This window comes from Condylostylus longicornis, unplaced genomic scaffold (genome assembly GCF_029603195.1).
Source record: "Condylostylus longicornis isolate FDR11 unplaced genomic scaffold, ASM2960319v2 ptg000006l, whole genome shotgun sequence".
NCBI classification, from domain to species: Eukaryota; Metazoa; Arthropoda; class Insecta; order Diptera; family Dolichopodidae; genus Condylostylus; species Condylostylus longicornis.
The window spans coordinates 1,902,317-1,920,515 of record NW_026577975.1 but is presented as its reverse complement, the minus strand read 5'-3'; the positions used below and the strand labels follow the sequence as shown (position 1 = coordinate 1,920,515).

At 23.3% G+C, this 18,199-nt stretch overlaps 1 protein-coding gene across 2 annotated transcripts in view; it reads left to right on the top strand.

The window, feature by feature from the left end:
- The first annotated feature begins 6,608 nt into the window (after positions 1-6,608).
- LOC129618335 (calcitonin gene-related peptide type 1 receptor) overlaps positions 6,609-18,199 on the top strand; it is a 48,341-nt gene continuing 36,750 nt past the window's right edge. The window contains exon 1 of one of the 2 annotated variants that reach the window (XM_055533104.1): positions 6,609-6,725. The gene's annotated coding sequence lies outside the window, so the exon portion shown is untranslated. The remainder of the gene's footprint in view (positions 6,726-18,199) is intronic. The other variant, XM_055533119.1, reaches the window with a different exon arrangement.

Below are 18,199 nucleotides of genomic sequence, written 5' to 3'. Positions count from 1 at the left end.
TTTTTTTAAAATGAAATGTTGTAAGAAAATCTTTAAAAAACCATAATTTTGAGCAAATAATAAGAAAAAAAAATTGACTTGGTAGGAAATGAGCTTGAAAACTTTGTAATTATTAATTAAGAATTTTGTTAATTTTAAAAAATAAAATAAATTATTTAAAATATTAAAATTATAATATAAATTTCATATAACAATTAAAAATATTCAGATTCAAAATATCACTAAATTTCAATTTAAAATATAAAAAATAAAATTTAATTACTGTGAAGAAATCATTAAAAATTTTTTAAAATCCAGTTTTTAAGTGATATTATTGTTTTAAGACTGATAAATATTAAAAAAAAAATAAAGAAAATGTAAAAAAAAAATATATTAACAAAAAATTCTTTAAATTAAAAAATATATTCTTTTACTGAATTAAAAAAATGTCAAATAAAATGAAATGAATTACAAGTATTGCATATATAACATATTAAAGCTGAATAAATTTTAATATAGGATATATTCGGTATTAATATCCTGTATACTTACACTTTGAGATACAAAAATATATGCATATTTCTATTAAAGATAAATTAACATTATATAAAATAGTTTCTGTACCAAAGAATAATTGCTAAAGAATAATTATATTTTATGTAACTGAATTTAATTATTAAATATTATTTAATTATATAACGATAACTTTTAAGAATTACGGATAATGTACTTAAAAAAAAATTAATAAAAAAAAAAATTTTATAAAAAAAAATAAATGCATTTAATTTTAAAAAAATTAATTGTTAAATATTGTGATATACTATAAATTTATGGATTACTTTGAAATCATTTAATGAGTGTTAATTATTTATCCAGTCGTATCAAAAAGCTGAAAAAGACTATCTTTGGAGATAATATAGAAACTCTATGTTCATAAAATGAATGCGATTTTTTTTCACTATTGTGAACTTACACCGCTAAAAATATAATTTCCGTGACACTGAGTGAAATTTGATTACTGCAATTATCTTCGTGAGAAAGCGATAAATTTATGAAAGAAAGAGATATATATTATGGAAAATGCACATATTCAAACTATTGCCTCTCTTTTGTTAATTTTATTTTCGGATTTTACAGTTTGGCCCTTTTTATTTTGAGACTTGTCTTTATTGTTTTAAACTCGGCTCGTAAAAACATTTAAGAGCATGAAACCTGAATATTATCTCTTTATTTAATGTACGTATAATTTTTAAATTAGGAGAATATTTTTCGAATCATATATTTTATATTTTTAAAAGAATAGAAGAAATTCAACTGAAAATATCAAAATTTTTTACTGAAAAAACAAATTTTAATTTATGCTTTGTCAAAATTATTAGAGTTTTATATGCAAATTATAAAAAAAACAAAAAAAATAACAAAAGTGTAATTTGTAATTTTTACCAATACATAAAATTTCTAAACTAAAAAATATCGAAAAAAGATGAATAGCTATAACAAGTTCAGGTTCATTTTCTCAATTTGTTCTTATTAGAAGAGTTATGAAGAAAAATGTGAAAAAAAAGAGAAAAAAAAATACGATATTGATGAGAAACGGTTTTAAGGTCACAGATGTGACCATTACAAAATTTTTTGCGTAGGAAAAGCAAAAGAAAATTTGCATATCGTGAGGAGTTTCAACTTTGAGAGAAAATTTATTTTTGTTTTTTTTTTTCTTTTTTTTTTTTTTTGTATTCATTTTCGTCTCACGTAATGGCTTTATTTTTATATAAATAAAGAAAACTTTTCTCACATAAATTTGTCCTTCAATTTTTTTTTTAAAAAAAAACCTAAAAATATTTATTTTTACAAAAATTTATTTTTAATAAAAATGTGCGTATTTTGAACACATTTATACATACGCATATATTTAAAAAAAACAATGTCCTTTATACGAAATGTGTGTACTTCAGTGAGGGAAACAATATGATAGAAACTGATTTTTGAAGGACAACAAGTTTTACAATATCAAAACTGATAAATTTTTATTATATTTAAATAAATAAATACAAAAGTGTTTCGTGAATTTTTTTTTATCATTTTATAAAATACAAAAAGGATACTGGTGTAATTTTTAATTTTTTAATAAATCGTGAATGATTGAGATGCTTACATTATACACAACAACAATTTCTTTCTTTTTGAGATTTTATATTGTGGGCTGGAAAAATAAATATTTATTAAATTTCTTTCCAAATTTTTTTACGACCACATCACTTTAATACCCTCGTAGTTAGGTGAATTCAAATTAGTTTTGTGATATAACTGCGCCTAATTTATATGCAATATTTTTTTGAGTAAAAAATTAATAAAATTTTAAAAAGCTGCTAGTTAATCTATGGGTTAAACTGTTTAAATTTAAATATTGTATTTTCGACATTTATTGTGTACTTAAATCGATGCATAAATTCTTTCAGTACTCCATTCCCACTTTAAAAGTTTGCAATTAGAGTAAGATGGATAGTAATGTAAAATAACAATAGTTTTAAGTGGGAATTTGTAATGAACGAGGAGTCAATGCGAGAGTAATAGTTTGATAAATTTTCTCCGACAGATGGCTTCTTATTTTTTTATTTACATTTACGAAAAATAAATGTCAAACAGTTTAGTTTTTAATTTTTTAAACAAGTTGCTGCACTTCACCTCCTTCCGATACGATATTTGTTATTTAGAATATAAACCTTATCCGAGTTTATTTTATTTTTGTAAATAACTTGTTCTTTCTAATTATTTTAATTAAAGATATTTAAAAGTAAAAATATTTAAAAAAAAAAGCATGTAAGTAAAATTAAACATTATTATTCATACAATGACACTGATGATTTCAATTCTCCGAAACTATCCTTGAAAAGAGAAAAAAGAGAAAATTCTATAGAATTAATTTAATTTTATACTTGCAATTCCCCTCCCCATCATTATCGTAATTTCTATTATTGAATTTGAATAGACATCTTCACCTTTTGTTATTTAGTTATATATATATATATAAATATATATATAATACTACATTAATACAAAAACATATACGTACATATAATACATACCTACAAATTTATCAAAATGTATATTTAATATGAGATTAACATTATCCTTAAACTAATAAAAAAGGAACAATTATTTATGTAACAGTGATTTTTATAGACATAAACGGGCACTCTTATCTATACCTATACATACATATATATTATGTGTATATGAATGTATATAGAGTTTTTCTATAAATGAATTTCATTTAAATCATTTTAAGAAAAACTTTATTAAAGTCGACAATAAATATACAGGATTCATTTCAAATTAAATTTTCTTAATAACATCACCTTTATACAAAAAAAAAAATTTCTGTTGAGCCACGAAAATTGAGGCTCATACATATTGCAGTTGTTGGGAAACATAGATAAAAAGTGAGTATCGTACTTGAAGACTGTTTTCTTTTTTTTTTGCATGTTGATCATGTTTTCATAATTGGAACATGAAAAAGAAATGGAGTGACCATATATGAGATAGTTGAAGGAGAATTTTATGAAAGGCGGTTGGAAATTAAATATCGCAGGTTTTAATAGTTATGAATTACGCAATTTTACATACGTTAGCAACTTATATTCGGTACGAAATTCAAATTCTAAAAATTATTTTGAAACATGTGCTGAATTTTTTTTTTCAAATTTTCAGTTAATTTTCACAATTGTAAAAAGTGAACTTCATTATACAGGGATTCTACTGTTCATAAGATATTTACATTTTCGTAGGGCTGATTGTAAGTATGTATGTTTGTATTTATGTTAAAATGACTGGCTAAAAAAAGGCCAATTTAATTTATTTATAAATAATTACAAAATGAATTTTTTTTTGTATTTTCCTCGTTTTTTGTATTGTTCTTAGCGATAATTTTTGTTTTTATGTTTAAGAAAAAGTTTCGCACCTTTTTTCGTAATTCGCAGTCATTTATCTGTTATACAGTGATAAATTAAAATTGAAATAGGGGAAAAATTAAATTTGTGAAAAACATTAAAAATTCAAGTGTTTAAAAAAATATTTTAATTTTCTTTGTTTTTGTTATTATGGGTAAATTTTTTCCATATTTCTTAATTTGGAAATTTCTATACTATGTCTTAAGACACTCATATATATATTGCAAAGTTGAACTAAAGCGTCAATTCAAATGAACAATTTTAGAAAGTTCTTGATTTAAATATAATAATCTTTTAAACTTGAAAAGGAAATCAAAAAATTGGTTGGTAGCACCGTAAAATGTTAAATTCAAATAAACATTTTCACTTTTCAAAATCTGAAAATCTGGTAATTTTACTAAAATGTTCACTGAGACGGGACTATAGCTGAATTTAAATTAAAATCTATTTATATGCTGTTCTGATATCTGAGTTATACTAGAAATCAAACCGCCTTTGGTTTGAACGGTAATAGTCCGTCTAGCTTAATCAAGCAGAGTTTCTTAAGGATTCTTATTTAAATTCTTGACATCCAATTTAGCCAGCTTCCACAAAAGCGACAAGTCTGCTCCATTCCAAAAAAATAGTTCCATTCTGGCTCCATATTCAGTCGAAAATATATAACGAAACATCACATCGAGATATCGAGAGTATTTGCAAGAAATTTGTAAGAACGTTTGCAGGATACAAGAAGACTGATTCATTAATTAGACTTCTTTTCTGTACTTGAGTTCAATATCCACTTTTTTTTTTATAAACATTTTAATTTCTACTTGCATGGTTATTCATTCATTCATATAAGGTTTCTTCGTGATTTTTATACAGGATATCCTTTGTATTTGGGTAAAATTTAACGTAAACATAAAAATTTTATTCTTATAAAAAATATTCACAAAGCATTTTTCATAAAGGCACTTATCACTTTTAAAAAATTTCAATCAAAATGAATAAATAATTAGTGAAATGAATACAATAATTTTTTTTTTCTTTAAATATCACAATTTGAATGGTACACAAAGTTTAACAAACAAGAATTTAAAATTCATATTGTACTCGTCGTGAGAAAGTAATTTTATTTTAATTCACAAAATTTTCTTTAATATTTTATAAATATGTATGTATATTGAAATTTATTAATTCAATTATTTATACATAGCCTATATATTTATGTTATACAATATAAATATGAATTTAATTTTAAAATCTTATCAACTGTTGCATTATAAAATTCCTTTACGTATATATACATACAAATATATAAACACAAATATATGTTTAATGCGCATTATTGCACCTATGTATACCTATACGACTATATACTTACCACAATATTATGATTTTGTATTTATTCTATAATAATCTATTCTACAATATAACGGGTACAAATTGTCAACAACAGATTTCAGTCTATCCGTATATGCATACATATAAAATATGTGTAGTCCCTATATGTATGATTATTTGTTAAAAATTATTTATATGTATATTATATACATCTACATATATGTACAATATTTTTGTATATTTCCCGTTATTTTATGATTAATATTTTTGTTTTGTGAATGTATTTGTTTTGCATAGCAACATAATTTTTGCAATCATTATCATTATTTTCATAAAAAAAAAACAAAAAGTTTCTCAACATTTTAATTTTGATACAGACTAAAATGTTTCTTAACATTTTATATGAGTGCGGAATTAAATTTTATATATATGTATCAGATTTACTACAAATATATTCAAAATTATGATGAAAGTTAAGGACTCAAGCATTCATATAATTTTTGATTTTGCAAATTACTGCTTGATTGTTGATTTGTAAATGACTGCTACTCGTTGGGCGTTCATCTAAGCAATTCAAATCGATTTCGATAACTAAAAAATTGCAATCATGTTGTAAAAATATCAAACTATTTGATTACTAATTTACATTTTAATAGAAAACACTATATGAAATTCTTAACTATTACCTCATTTATATGACAGCTTGAGTACGTGACTTGAAATCATTTCGAAACACAAGCCGTGTTTTTACCTCGCTAGTAAAGCCCGGAAATGACATTTAGCTATTACATTTTAAGTTAAGTAAACAAAATTTTTTCATTGTATTAAGTGAAGCCGGTTTCAAATCAAGCAATGTTTATAAGAGCATTAAATAGGTTTTAAGTACACTTGATGCTATCATGTAAACTGAGTAAATGTATCAAAAATGTGTTTACTGCAAAAATGAACTCAATACGTATAAAAATACATATAAAAATTTTTGATACAAAAAATCTAAAAATATTAATGTATTTGTAATCTTTGTTCGGCAACATTATCTAATACAAAAAAGAACACAAAAAAATCTTCATTCTCCTTTTAGAAATTTTAATCATAACAGAAGAGCATCATCATATTTTTCAGTAGCTGTGATACTGTCGAATAATAAATACCGTTAAAAAATTTGGATTTTTTGGAAACGTTGGAGAGCGCATAAATTATACGCGGTGTTTTATTCATGTATCTTTGAGTGTCAATATTAAATGTAATGTGAAAAAATAGAAAAAAAAATTAAAAAAAAAAAACGAAAATATTAAATTTTTTTTTAAATTTAAATATACATAAAATATTTTAAGTACCAATATTTTTAAGTAGTGTAGACCCGGAAGTAGTTTTATTTAATTTTATTTTGATTTATTTTGTTTTTCTTTTAGTAATTGATTTGATTATTAAATTTTTTTTTTAAAATGTAAACAACATTTTGTGTGTTCTCTAAGGGTATTAACATTTTTATTTTGATATTCAAACAAACTCATTAAATTTATATTTTGTTTAACAAAAATATGGAATAAAAATAAATTGAATTTGTGGTGAATTTCAAATTTAATAAAATCTTTTGATTTATTGTACGTACGTGTGTGTGTGTTATAGGGTTAAAATTTAAGTGTATTATAAGTATTCAAATTTAAATATTTTTTATGTAAAAACTAAAATTAACATGTAAGCGAATATTTTCATAATTTCATTATTTTACAATACATATACATGCATGCATACACATATTTATTATGTATAAAAAAGTATATCAAAATATACAAACATCCATGAAAAAAAAAAAGAGTGCATATTGTATAACAAACATAAAGAATATACGCACCTAAAACAATATATAAAGGGTGGTTTTTTTTATTGCGGTTTGGATTTTTACGTTTTTATTACTAACATAATTCGTAACATTTGACAACGCCAAATCGATTAAATTTGATTTGTGACTTCGAAATATGATGTGGCTAACAGTAAAATAAAATTCTTTCAAATTCCTAATAATTACCAATAATTATTAATTAAGAATGCTAATAATTAAGAATCGATTAAAATTTAAGGCATGATTGTGTATTTCGCTAATTTTACCGTGTTCCTCACCGAATGAGAACAAAGTGAGTAAGTGTTATAGCAATATTTTGTATAATGTAATTTTCAAGTAAGAAAACTCTTTTCTTATTGCGGATATCTTTTTCATTCCAAAATGGACACAAAATTTAGTCACCTTTCATTCAATTTGTTTTTCAAAATTGACCAGTTCTAGTCGGTATTTAAATAAAACTGCAAAAATCCATTCTAATTTTAAAAAAAGGAATAAAAAAGATGACTCAAATAAAAGATCACGATCAGTCTTTCAAGAAAGATACACGATCAGTCTTTTAATTTAATATTGTGAATCAGCCAAATTTATTGAACACTGATGAAGGTAATTCATTTTGACATACAATTTCGATTGTTTTCTATTGAATGTTATAATATCGATTATCTGAAATCGATTATAGACTTTTAGAAATTATAATAAACCCGTTTATTAAAATAATTCGGTCGGTAATATTCCAACCGAGATTAACAAGAAAATGTTTTAAAACTGATCCGATTGGTTCTTGGAAATTATTATAAATTATTATAATTAATTTAATCATTATTATTATAATAATTAAAATCATTATTATTATAAATAAAAAATTAAGTGACAACAATTGACTTGTCAATTCAAATAAAAATTATATTCAAAATTTTTAAATTTCTTAAAATTTTTCCTTAAATTTTAAAATCATTATCAATTAAAAAAATCACCCTTTCTTAAAATTCTGTTTTTTATAATAATAACGGTATAAAAAGAATAGTAATGACATTATGTTTAATGTTTGTATAACACAAAAGGAAATAAAGTAAAAATGAAAAAAACAAAGTGAACTTTGAGCTTTTAAAATGATGAGATTTTTTTCTTATATTTTAATGAATGAAAAGTAATTTTTTGTTTTTTACTTTTACTTTTATTAAAAGTTCTGTTATACGGGTACAGAATACTCAAATAAGTATACCTGCCATATACATGTTGCATACAAGTAGTATATCATTAAAATAAATATATAAACAATACGGAAATTAAGTTAAATTTTAAGTAGCTCTCCTCTATGTTTGTTCAACTTTATATTATATAAGTATACACATATATGTACATTACTAACAGTTCATAAAAGAGAACCAGTACACGTTTGCTATACATGCACTCTATGTTTTATGTACATCCAAATACGCAACAATAATTATTATGTGTTAAATGTAGTGCAGTAGTGTAAAAACGTAAGAACAAATGAAGCAAAAAACAAAAAAAAAAAAAACAATATTGTGAATGAAAATTTTAATTTTAACAAAATTATTTTTTAATTGAATTTTTAATTGATTTTTGTTTTATGCTCTTCTTTTTTTACAAACCTTATGACATTGTATATATAATTAATTTACAATATATAAAGGAATCTACATTGAAAATAAAGCATGTACCTAATTATGTTTGTATTTGCAATGTGGGTAGATATGTGTGTACTTTTTAAGCGAAAAAATATTAAATAAATTTAAGAAAACAATTAAAAATTAATTTTAACAATAAAAATACATGGAAAAGTGTGCATGTTTGGAACTATAAAAGTTATAAATTTTATTAAAAATAAAACAATAACTAAAAATTTTTTAAAAGTGAATAAATAAATTCTTAATTAACATAAAATTTGCATATTACATGAAATTTTTAAAGTTATAATATTTACAATGATATGTACATAATTTATTTGTATAGCTACTTAAAAAATAAATAAATTCGAACAATAATTCTGAATGATTTAAGTAGTAATACTTGTGAATTATAAGCAGGCAAAATGACAGAATTATAACAAGAATATGTCACGTTTTGACAACTCATATATAATCCGAAAGCGTCGTAAATGCGACACAAATCATTTTGTAATTGTACAAAAAGAAAACTGATAGGTGAAATGTTGAAAGCTGATCTGTTCGTCTTATTCTAAGAGAGGTTGTTTTGCGCTTTTAGCTGATTGAAATTCATCACCAGATTATAAGTATAATTGAATACGATTTCTAGAACAACCTATAATTCTAAATAAATATTTCATACATGTGAATCTATATATATATTGTCTTATATATGAATTACACAAAATTCATGAAATTCTATTGTGAATTATAGATCCGCGAATTTTAAAAAATAAAGAGGATTAACAATTAAAAAATAATATTTTAAAAAAATATAAAATTATTAACGCGATGGCTAATACATACACTCATTTGAATATTATAGAGTGCATTCAATTACTTTATTCTATACTAGAGTCAGAGCAGCTAATTAAGACACTGAAACAAACTGTTGGAATTCAAGATGACTAATCTTTCACTTAAAATTTTTTCTTTATAACTAAATTTTTCTAAGAAAATTTTAGTTTTTATACAATTTCACAAAATTATTCCTATCAGACATTAGTCATTTGAGAACTCAGAAAATTGCCTCTATTTTGGAATAAATTTCCAAATTGCATTTTTTGACTTGATTTTCTTTTGATAGTAGTATTTTACGAAAAATTTTAAACCAACTTTGGTCGAAAAGCCTAATTTTATTGGTTAGATTTGATTTTTATCGAAATATATCGTTAATAATCGTTATGTTTCGTCACCTTAAATGACAATAAAATTATTTGACATTAAAGAAAAAGTAATTAAGGCTTCTATGAGTGCTTTAATAAATATTTTATAGTACTTATTTGGTAAAATTTTTATATCTGTTATATTTCACTTACACTTATGCGGTTCTTCTTCTAATAAAAAAAAAATACATTAATTAATTTTCTATTTTAAAGTTAAAGTAAATTGATTATGGTACTTGAATAAACTATTTTTAAGTTTTTTTTTTTAAAATATGAAATCGATTTCAATATTAAATTCAATAAATTACTAATACTCAAAAATATTTTTAATAATTTATGCTAAAATAACAGATGTTTCTAATAAAGTTATACTCGTATAAGCATTCAATTTTAGAATTTTATTTTAAAAAATAATTTTTCTGTTTCTATTACTTTTCTAGACGAAATTTGTTATACATACATAGATAAAAGTATAATTGACAATGGTATATACGAAAATAGTTGCACCACATTTTTTTCCTTTTTTTTATTCTCTAATAATATAAATTGATACATTTGGAAGAGGTCAAATTCGAAACCATAATTTTATAGTTAACCAAGTAATTTTTTTTTGAGGTTTTATTTTATAGAAAAGAAAAAGTATTGAATTTCTTAATATTTTCAATATCAATTTTTTATAGTTAAATATAGTTATAATTATAACAGAATAATATTTTATAAATGTATGTACAAATGATTTGTTGAAAAAATATAATGTTGTTCTTATATAAAATAAGATTTGATAAAATTTAAGAAATTTTCTAGAAAATTAATTAATTATGGAACAATAAATACTTTATATACGTGCCTAATTTTCTCTAATGTGATAATATTTCTCAATATATTTATGGACTATGGTATATGAAAACGAAATACTCAATAACTTTGAAAATTATTTATTTCAAGTAAATTGAATTTTGAAAATCTGAAAACTTTTTTTATTTCTCATTTTGAGTTGTTGAATGACATCAGAGAGAGCCATAACTCAGTTTCGTAAAACTCAGTTTCAGTTAAATTAAATTGTATTTGTTTTGACAATAAAATAGATGACAAACGATTTTTTTTTTATGTACAAATAATACGCACAAAGATTATTTAAATATAGCATTAATTTTTTTTTGTTTACAATTTGAATTTTTCCTTATATACAATGTCAAAAAACGCAATGCAACGAAGCATCATAGATTTAAACTGTTATTTAACTGAGCTGCACCAGTTCTTTTAATATTCCGTAGCATTTTCGAAATTCACAATTAATTACTTAAATGATAATCTAAATGTTTTTAATAAATCCAAGTAGCAATTAATAACAAACTTTGATGTGTATAAACACTAAGCAACACACCGTCACACACTTTCAAAAACTTAATTTTTATTATAATTTGAGTTAAAACATTTATATAATCAATATAATTATGACATATATACACATATACAAGTAGATTTCTTTAATTTGTTATATCCTATATAAATATGAAATTTTGATAACTTTGAAAACAGTTACACATTTATTTTATATACTGTTATATAATTAACTCTGAAATATTAGAAATTCTGATATGTAATAAATTACATGATGAAATTATAGAATCAACCTACAATTTTCTTATTTTTCTTTTTAAGTTCAGGATATTTTAATACATATATAACATAAGCACAAATTGTGTAACATACAAAATGAGAAAAATTATTATACATATCGATGATATACATATTGATATACTGGTTAGAGTTAAAGATTTAAAGAGTCTCAAATGTTAAAGTTAATAACATATGAACTGAGCATATTATTTATGAATTTTAATTACAAAAGAAAACACAAATCCCAAATGTGGTAAACAAATTTTCCTATATGTACTTACTATACCTTTATGCTAAAAATTTTACTCATTTCTATATAATTGATCTTTAACGAAGAATTAAACTGTCTGTTATTTGTCAATAATTTATTGACATAATGTGAAAATTTGATTGTAATAACTCGTAGGACTTTTTCTAAGATTCTAAAGTTTGTCTGTTAATTATCACAAATCATTGATTTCTTGTAGTTTTACAGCTCAGTATCTCGACAGCTTCGACGCGATTTCAGCAATAGAAAATTCGTGTAATCTTAAAAGATAGAGTAACTTTATTCTTTTATAGCTCTATTCATTTTATAAGAATATGCCAGATCATAAAAAGCTCACTAGGGTTTTGACAGCTGCGTTTTGACAGTACGATTTTGACAAGTAAGCGTTTTGTAAACACACCGTTTTTTCTAATCACATCTTCAGGACTATTTCAGGAGAATATGAAGCTTAACAAAATATTTCACCGATTTTTCAGCATTATTTAACTAAAACAATAATCATTTTGTATTCAAAATCAAAAATTTTTCCGTGTTTCACTGACACAAATCCGTGTTGAATCAAAAATATTTTCTTCATCTAATACAGTACGTATTATATATGTACATGTCCAAAAAGAATAAAAAATGTTTAATTTATGAATTTTCTTTTATAAAATTTTGCTTAGTGTATACACAAAAGGTCAATCATAATAATTGACAATTAGTCCTTTTTTTCCTGCTTTCACAAATATAATGAGCATTTTACACAATTTATGTACTTACACAAGAAATAAACAAACATATACACTTCATATATATTGCACACATTTTGATTTGAAACCACAAAAAATTATTAATTATAATTCTTGTCAATCATATTTCAGGCAAAATTGTTAACATCTCTTTGTATATACATATATATTGTACATAAATACAGAGTGAAAATGTAACATTAACATAAATGTGTTAATACATATGTAAATAAGGAAATTATAATAACAGCAATGTATAAAAGCGAATATTATACGTGACTTTAATATTAAAAAAAAAGAGAAGATCCACGCATTTTTTTGTGTGTTTTTGGTGTGTGGTGTGGCAAGTCCTTTCAAAACAAATTTATTTGGTTTCATTTTCTGTTTTCTTGTTTTTTGTTTCATTTTTTTTCTTATGTTTGCTGTGTTTATTTTTGTCAATTATTCACAATGAGAATTTTTTGTTATTCAAATTTCATTTTATTCTTTACTTTTCTCTCTTTTTTTTTTTGCTTATTAATTGTAATAATTAGTTAAGCTTGAAAATAAAAATTAAAAATGGATAAATTTATAATAGGTTTCTAAAATACAGAAAAAGAAAGAAAAAAGAATGTTGGTGAAATAAATTAAAAAAATAATTTGAAAAAAGAAAAATAAATTTTTCGATGTGTTCCCAAGATAATATAGTTTAAAAATTACTGAGATTGCCATAAATATGCGAAAATAAGCGCTTTTCAAAGGCAAATTCTCATTTTTCGAATAAGATTTGTCATTTGGATTTCTTGCTTTTTCAATTGTAATTCACATATTTTGCACATAATGGGTTTCTCATAAATGGGTAGTTTAGTTACGAAACCAATTCTACTGAGTTCGTTGCAAAGTTCATTTAAAACGCTATGAATTTCAATATAAAAGGCGTAATAAAAGGTTGTTGTATGCTCAAAACTCTTTTCTTCCATAAAATTTAAATTTTAATACAATTTTCATCCTGAAATTATGCAATTTTATATTAAAGATATTGCTCAAAGCTATAAAAAGAAGTACAACTCGGAACTGGATTTTCATATACAATATCTATGATAAGAACTTAAACTATAAACCTCTAATATTCTCTCTCTCATTTACTTAAATAAATCACATTCATTTTTAAAAATAATATGTCAAGCAAATACGGAAAATATTCTTCTCGTTTTAAAAACTTTGTTGTATGCGAATGCAATATAATACTTTGATAATTGTATGATAACAATGTATTGTATGATACTGTGACATGATGCTCTTTCTTTGCCCCCAAAAGAGGGGAAAATAGTGAAATACAATAGAGATGCCGAGATGCGTTTCAAATAAAAAATGATAATAAGGGTATGTTGAATAAATTTGATTTAAAAGTGATAATTTTTTTTTTTGTTTAGTAGTGATAAAAACTCGCTTCGTGATTTCTCAATAATTTCTGTAAATGATAAACGAATAATGAACTAGTAACAGGTTTTTATTATGTGTAACGGGGCGGAACGATAGTGTTAATTGAATTGTTACCACCTATAGGCCGAAGTAATTTTTTCTGACATGAAATTCTCCTTCAATTTAAATTAATAAAATTTAAAACTCTCTTAATTTCATAAAAGTATGTCGGTAATTTCAAAATTAATATTATTACACTTTTTAAGTATATTTAGAAAATCCCATTCCCTCTGATAATTTGAGGAGAGAATTAAAGCATAATCTTAATCTCTGTTAAGGTAATTTAAATTACTCAATCTACACACGTATAAGTAAGGTATACTTTAAAAAGAGAGGTGAAATGAATTCGTGGGGTGAAATATTTTCTTAAGGTAGATAAATAAATTGAGTAAAAAGCAGTTACATAAGCGTAAATTTCTTTGTTGTCTATTTTATTTAATTAAGATGATTTTGAGTTTCTTGTCTCTTCAGTCTTTTTGAAATAAGATTTTTTCAAAGAGAAAGACAAAAACAAAAAAAAAAATTATATACGCGAAATGAAATTATTTTTATTTTTTGATTAAAAAAAGCGAGAATGTTATGAAAAATAGAAGAGGTTTTGAGGAAATACCAAAGAAAATTAAGTAAATAATTTGTTTTTGTTTTTGTATTTATAAAATTTTTTTAAATAAATCACGGTATTTCCAAGAATGCTTTCAGTAATTACTTAATTTCATATTAATTATTAGGTTTGACAATGAATTTTTTGGGTCTAAATATGTCACTAGCATATGAGAAATTCAGTCTTTTATGCTTTTGAAATTTAATTTCTTTTTAATTGTAATTAAATTTGCTAATTGTAATTAATAAAAAATTATTAGGGGCCAAGGTTGAAAAGTTGCTGCATTTAGAGTTTTCTTTTTATATAAAAACTGTGCATCCCTTTTTTTTAATAAGTGACGCTGTCAATAATTTTTCCTTAAAATACATTCTAAAATCAAATAATTATTTGTGATCGGGTCTTGCAGGTACTGTAGTGAAGGGGAGGAAACTGCGGTGCACCTTCTCAGTGAGTGTTGAGCGTTAGTCTGTAAGAGAAGAGCCAGTTTGGGCGGGGCCTGGCTGGTAGATAAACCGTTGTGACACATTCCCACGGAAAGGTTTCTCAGATTCATCAGGAAGTGTGAGTCTTGAGAGGGTGCTCTAAGAAGGAAACTGGGCGCTTGTGGTAGGGGGCACAATACATATTTTAGGTCACGGTGCATCATCATCTAATTCTGCGATCTACAATCTTACGTTCACATTTCACTGAAAAACGTAAAACCATTTACTGGAATAAATTTTCCTAACTCATTAAACTCAATTACTTTATATAATTTTCAACATAATATACATACGCGAATATATTTGGGAGTTTTATTAGAACACCGCTGATAATAGAGGAGATTTGAACTTTTTAATATTTTTTTTTTGCGTATAATCCAAAATTAATTTAATTCATTAATTTATTAAGAATTTTATTTATAAATTATTTTCAGTAAAACTTTTCACAAATATTAAGATTTTTTCCCTTTCTTGCTCAAGGTCAATTAAAAACTTTGAAAGAAACTTAAATTTCATTAAACGCTTTAGTTTTATAGAAGGCAGTCAATTTAAAATTATAAAATATGAAAAATATTTAAAAAGATTTGTATAACTGTAAAGACAATGGATATTTAGTCTTTCTGAAATGCACAGCCCTTTTTAAATACTTCTCACACCATTCTTTCGTTTAAAAATGAAATTTATTTGCAGCGAAGAGAGAGTGAGAGGCACAAAGTATACGTATATACGTTTTAACAGGCTAGTTGATGCACTCTTTCGAATATGTATATTTTTTATCGATTTAATAATTGTTAGCGAAACTTCGGCCTCAATTTTGAAGGAAACTAGTTCCGATGATGTTATTAGACGACCAGTCTAATTCCATTCATTTGCAGCCACTTTGTTTAAATGAAATTTAAAAATAAGAATATAAGACGCGAACACAAATTTTTGAATTTAATTTAGTGAATTCGTTTGGCTGTTAAGTAAATCCTAAGTTAATTAAGTAAACTTAATTGAATCCGGCTAAAATTTTTTACAAAGTTTTTGCTTTTCGCATTTTAAAAATTGTTCATTTCTTGGTGATTTTCTCTGTTTTTTTCTCATTAAATACATTATAGCATCTTTTGAGCTTTCATCGTCTTGTCCAAACTGTAGCATATGCAAATTACTTGCCAATGACCTGCTCTTTTCATCATAACAAATAAATACGAATATAGACGGAATTTTTTACGCATACCACACTGTTTTTTACTTTAAAACCTTGAAAAGTTTTCTTTTAAAATATTTTTATAAATTTTTAATAATTTGCAAAAACAGTTTTTTAACAATAGTAACAGTACAAGTTTTAAGAGTCAAAAATCTATTTACATATTTCTATGTAATTCTATGTTCTATTCGTTAGTCCAAGTACAAAAAAAAATAAATTTTTTATATAAAAATTCTTTAAGATTCAACGGATTAATAAATTTCTTTGATCTTTTCGTATATAAACAAAATAAATTTAAATTTTCATTTACATATATACATACACATACACATACAAAAATATGGAAATACAAAACTAGAAAAAATATTGCAAATATTGTATTTAAATTTATGAATTTTTATAGTAAAAGAAAAAAATTTAAAAATTTAAAAATTCTTAAAAAAATTTGAGAAAATTTTTTTTTAAATTTTCAATTGTTTAAGAAAATTTCATTTATTTATTTTTATTTAATGAGGAAGCTGCAACACAACTATTTATTTATAAATATACGCAGACATGAGAGTATATGTATTGTATTGTACATATATACCACACATAAATTGAAACCCGGGGGATTTCGAAAACCAATTATTTTCTTTTCATTTTTTTTTTATTTTATTGTAAAGAAAATAAAAATTCATGTATAATAACAATTGAAAATATAATTGATGTTAAATGTAAATACATACACATGCTTATACATATATATTAAATTTATTTAATGTATGTATATATGTACTTAGAGTTGTACTGGAATGCTCATATTTCATACTCCGAAATGAAATATAAATTTGTACAAAATAAAATTTTTGATTTTATAGCAAAAAAAACAAGAGTTATTTAAAATTTAAATAAAAAATTTTAATGAATTTTTAACTTTAAACAAATATATTTGTCAAATATTTGTCAAAAATCTAATAAAATGTCATAATGTCAACTCTGTTCGAAAATGTTTTTGAACATATTGGAATTGTTTCAATCGTCATTTAGATTTTTTTGTTGATGTTTACAACAAAAAGTATTGTACAGCCGATTTAAAAAAGAGCATTGACATTTTTCTGTTCTTACATTAACTGTCACTCAAAACCTTATTTACAAAACAAAAAGTTGAAGTTTTTATATTTCAAAATTAAAAAATAACAATAAATTTCGCATGTTGTTCGTATATTTTAGAATTTTTTCTTTATTTGTTTCTGACTATTATATCTGAAAAACGGTAAATTTTTCTTGATTTTTGCCAATACTCTCTTCCAATAAAATAAATTTGTTTTTCTTTTCAAACAAAATTCAGATCTCTCTTAATAATTTTAATTTCTCTCTTCAGTCCAACTTGTTTCTCCAACTCTAATTCTCAATAAATTAAATATTTTTTCCTAACAAAATAAATTGTTGTATCGAAATAATCGGGCTATGACTTATTCGTAAATATTACAATGCTTCAAATATTCTAATAAAAGTATGCAACATTTGCCTAAAAGTATGCCTTTTTATACAAATTTATGAGATTAAAATAATTTTCAACCCGTTTACAATTAAAAATTTTAATTATTAGAGAAAATTAATAATAATTTATTAAATAAAGAATATTATGTAATGTTACCATCAATAAATTACTCTCTCTCTCTTCTATGTTTCTGTTCTTATCTTATTCTAATTTCAGAAGAAAATTTTGAGCAAAAATATTTGAAAAATTAGAGCCCGTATAACTATATTGAATTACACAAGCAAAATTTTTTTTTTATTTTATCCATGATAGAAAAAAAAAGAAAAACCTGCAGGACTATAAAAAATAGAATGAACACTGTATATATACCTATACTCTATACGGTCTATACCGCATTTATGTAGTCTCATTACAAAAAAAAATATTCACCAAAAAA